Genomic DNA, 4,766 nt, shown 5'->3' with positions numbered 1-4,766 from the left:
AGTCATCATCATCCTGTCATGAGATCAAACCTTGGAAGTCCCTGTCTCATAACGGTGTTTTTTTTATGCCTTCCTCGCAATTAATTCAGGGCGGTGTCACTTGCGAATTTTATTTCTGACCTATTAAGATCACTGGCGAGCAGACAGGAATTCTAGTATAATGGCCTCCCTTCGGAATATGTTTGAGGATCATGTTAAAGCGTTCGAGATTGAAAATAACACGAAATTAAAATTAGGAATAGGCTAATTACGAAAAGAGAATAAATGTTCGGTAATATCTAGTACACAGAAACGATGAAATAACGAGGAAATCGGTAAGATGAAAACGAGAAGAAAGAAGTCTAAGGTCTGTCTCACCAATTGAGCCAAAGGAAAATATGGTCGCTTAAAAGACGTAACTGCCTAGCGAGGAAAACGAATACATAAAAGTGTATCTCCTTCACTGATCCATTAGTTCTCCTTCTGAAAAATCCATTCAGTTCTGTCCGAAAAATATTTGAATTTTTAAAGAATATTTTCAGAATTGGTCAATCTAATATTTATCGTTCTAATTTAGTATTCACAAGAGGTTTAGACTTTGTCTAAATCAGTAAGAAAGGAGATTAAAACACTGTTGACAACATTCTCACATCTACATAAATAATTATGTAAAATACCTTGCGCTGCTTCCTTGTAAGTAACAATTAAGAAACAGAACTGTTAAAGATATACATAAGAAAATACATTATAAACCGGAAGTTTAAGGTAGTGATGCCAGGTACTTTGAAGTAGCATTCCAGCCTATCCCAGATGCACGAGTGACTGTCCTTACAATGTGACTCTACATTCCAGAATCTAGCAAACCCTTTGCTAATCGAGAATGCCTAAATGGTTATCCATCAAGTTTCACGTTCTTTCATCGAAAAAAGGGCAGATACAGAGCGAAAGTGAGAAATGAAGACAAATGTCCGTTAAGATCCTGGAATACGATGCTTTCAAGAGATAAGCGTCTGTAACAAAACTATGTGGATTCATGACCTCAAAGTGTTCTACTATGTTTATGATATATATCAGTCAAATTACGAGTGATAATTTTCTTGGGCATTTTGGAACATTCATGAACTACGTAGGAACTATCATAAATATCTTTGCTCCTTAAATGCTATGAATTGATTCTTCAGACCCCTGTTCTTCACTTTCATCAAAGACGGCATAGCACATTTCAGGAAGCTCCTTTGAGAGTATTTCCCTTTAAGTTCCTACTACTGTTCCCTACCTCATTGTCCGCTCGTCTTTCAATCCCCACCTCTCTCTTCTCTTTAGTACCGAAAAGTAGATAGGTCGGTGCAGAAGGTTGAGAGAGAGAGAGAGAGAGAGAGAGAGAGAGAGAGAGAAGTGCCATGTAAGAAATAGCGTAAAAACTTATGAATCTGCCAATAAACTAATTTCCACGGAACGAGCAGAAATATTTAATCAAATACATAACGAATTCACGAATCTTTATCCTGGAATACGCACGTGGTTATCAGCATTCTTTACCTTCTCCCCCATCTTTCATCACATTATTTATTTGACAGTATCTTTTATTTTCAGTGGTATGTTGTTGAGGAGAGGGAGAATGGAGTATGGTAATCTGCATGTCTCATGACAACCAGCTCCTTTTTACCCAGAAAATGGAAATAATAGCAAAGCGACGTTCCATCCGGGTCGCCCTCTTTCATCATAATCTCATTCATCTATTAAGGCTTCAAATCCGGGAATAAATAAGATTTTAACATTTCCTTTCATTTCTCCGTCTTAGTCTGTTTTCTCTTGAGCGAATAAATTTAGCGCATTAATTAGACAGCCATGTGCTCGAGATCTTTCATGTAACTGGACGAAAATTGTTATTAATATGGTAAGATGCGTGGAGGGTTGAGCCAGGAGAGGAACCAGCCTCAGGGCGAGAAATAACTTTTGACATAAATTCTCTTGTTGGAGGGAAGAGGTCTTGATGCCCTTTCTTTAACGTGGGAGTTAGTACAAAATAATTGAAGTTTTTATTGAGGAGGATGTTCTATATTTAAATGAGTGCTTATATATAATATATATATATATATATATATCTTATATATATATATATATATATATATATATATATATTATATATATATAATATATATATGTGTGTGTATGTGTGTGTGTGTGAGAGTATATATATATATATATATATATATATATATATATATATCTATATATATATATTATATATATGTATATATATATCTATATACATATATATATATATATATCGATATCTATATATATAGATATATATATATATAGATATATATCTATATATATATATATATATATATTATATATATATATTATATATATATATCTATATATATATATCCCCCTACTATATATACTAGTATTAAACTACATATATATATATATATATATCTATATATATATATATTAATATCTATTATTATATATATATGTATAGATCTATATATATATATATATATAATATATAGAATATATATATATATATATTATGTAATAAGATTATATATAATATATATATATATATATAAGTGTATATAGATCTATATATTACATAATAGATATAGATATAGTATATATATATATATATATATAATAAATAAATAGATATATATAGAAATATATATATATATGTATATATACTATAGTATATATATAGACATATAATATATATATAGATATATATATATATATATATATTATATATATATATATATATAATATATATTAATATCTATAGTATATATATATATATATATATATATAGTATATATATATATAGATATATATATATTAGAATATATATAAATAATTTTATACTATATATATATATATATATATATATATATATATATATATATATATATATCTCACACACACACACACACACACATATATATATATATATATATATATATATATATATATATATATATATATATATATATATATCTCTATACATATATAATATATATATATATATATATATATATATATATTATATATATATAATATCTGTGTCTGTGTGTGTGTGTGTGTGTGTGTGTATGTATGTATGTATGTATTTGCCAAAAATCAGTAACTTCATTTTTTTCTGTGCATTTTACTTTCTAGAATAAATTTTAATCATTCACAAACATTACTGAAAAGATAAATAATAACCAACTACAATTAGATATTTTATTACAAAAATATTATTCTTAAAAACAAATAAGATATAAAAAAAATAATATTTCAAAAAATATTTAAAAAAAATACAAAATAAGCTATATACACACACAATTGAGGGAATCCTTCCTAAAACAACAATTCACAATATGTGACTGCCAGAAAAGGTGGCAGACCCATAGAGGTCAAAATCTGAAAAGAATAATGAAGGGTAATTTTTTAGGCCAAAAAAAGGTCAAAATTTCACGATATTTTTTTGGAACCTAAATGAAATAGAAAGTGGCCTTTTTTATAGAATAAAATCATATTATCCTGAAACGTAATTATGTAAAAATACTTGGACAAAGATAATATTAGCTGTTATAAAAGGGGCTAAATCTAATGGTAATTTTTTGACCTCCTATTTCTACCATGAAAATTTTCTATAAAAATCGTTGTAACTATTATAAGATATGATATTTATGCATGAAAATCTACCAGAATATCACATATTCTATAGAGAACAAGAATATATACCGGTATGGCAACTTACCTTTCGGATATATACAATAAATAAATGGCCCCCCGACCACGACAAGTGCAACGGCCACATCTACCACCTGAAATGGAGGAATGGAATGCAAATTTCAATGTGTTATTTACTTATCTAATTATGCGTGGATTTGCATAAATCTATTATGGTGGCAAAAGGGCCCCGACCACGCCAAGCCTGACGGCCAAATTTGCTACCTGAAATGGAAGATGGGTATGTCAATTTCGAAGTGTTATTTAGTTATCTAATTATTCGTGGATTTGCATGAAACTTTTATGGCTGCTTGCTGGATGTTTGAACATTATTTTGCAGCATAAAAAATATCTGACCAAAATGAAATTGTTCGAAAAGGGAATAATTTCGAAAATTTTGAAATATCGTCATAAATATATAGAAATATTGCAATATTTTGGGTAAAAAATGGATGATATATATTTTGTAAAGATTGAAATTATAGTATTTATGCAAACAAGTAGTAAAAAAAGTTTCATGATGTAACTTACATACATAGAAGACATGCAGTTGGGACACAAGACAGTTTGATGCTGTAGGCCGACGGGCCCATTGCATCGCAAACATGCTGTGTTTGTTTTGTGGTCTTGTCTAGATTGGCAGCTTTGGCAGCGAACACGCTTGGGCAGCTAGACGTGGGCAACGGCATGAAGAGGTCTGTGCTCCAGCTTTGGTGGCTGAATCGTCAGAACAATCACTCTCGTTAGCAGGGCAAAACGACGCTCGCTCATTGCACAACGGTACAAAGGATTGCACTCCGGAAGACCCCACATGTCGCTTGTTGTGGTGTGATTGTCTGATCTTACAGCCGACACTATCAGGATCCCAATGAACGCCTTCAGTTCCCTCAGGTCCATGTTCCTGAGGGCAACATTGCCCTTATGATGATAATTATTCCTCAAAAGGGCAAGTCAATCATTGGAACACAAGACAATCTCCTCTAGCATAAAATCAGACAAAATGAGCGAGAAAATGTCGCTCACTCTTACCACCCCAACGGTGACATCGATGGGACCCCCAG

At 30.5% G+C, this 4,766-nt stretch overlaps 1 long non-coding RNA gene across 1 annotated transcript; it reads right to left on the bottom strand.

Moving 5' to 3' along the window:
- Nucleotides 1–3,269: 3,269 nt before the first annotated feature.
- LOC135209001 (uncharacterized) lies at nt 3,270–4,419 on the bottom strand. Its single transcript, XR_010313279.1, has 3 exons — nt 4,237–4,419; nt 3,734–3,800; nt 3,270–3,393 (listed from the first exon to the last, which is right to left on the bottom strand). It is a non-coding gene; the product is annotated as an uncharacterized LOC135209001 (long non-coding RNA).
- Nucleotides 4,420–4,766: the final 347 nt, after the last annotated feature.

This window comes from Macrobrachium nipponense, chromosome 37 (assembly GCF_015104395.2).
Source record: "Macrobrachium nipponense isolate FS-2020 chromosome 37, ASM1510439v2, whole genome shotgun sequence".
Lineage (NCBI taxonomy): Eukaryota > Metazoa > Arthropoda > Malacostraca > Decapoda > Palaemonidae > Macrobrachium > Macrobrachium nipponense.
Note: the sequence above shows the minus strand (reverse complement) of the source record. Positions and strands in the feature narration are given on the sequence as shown.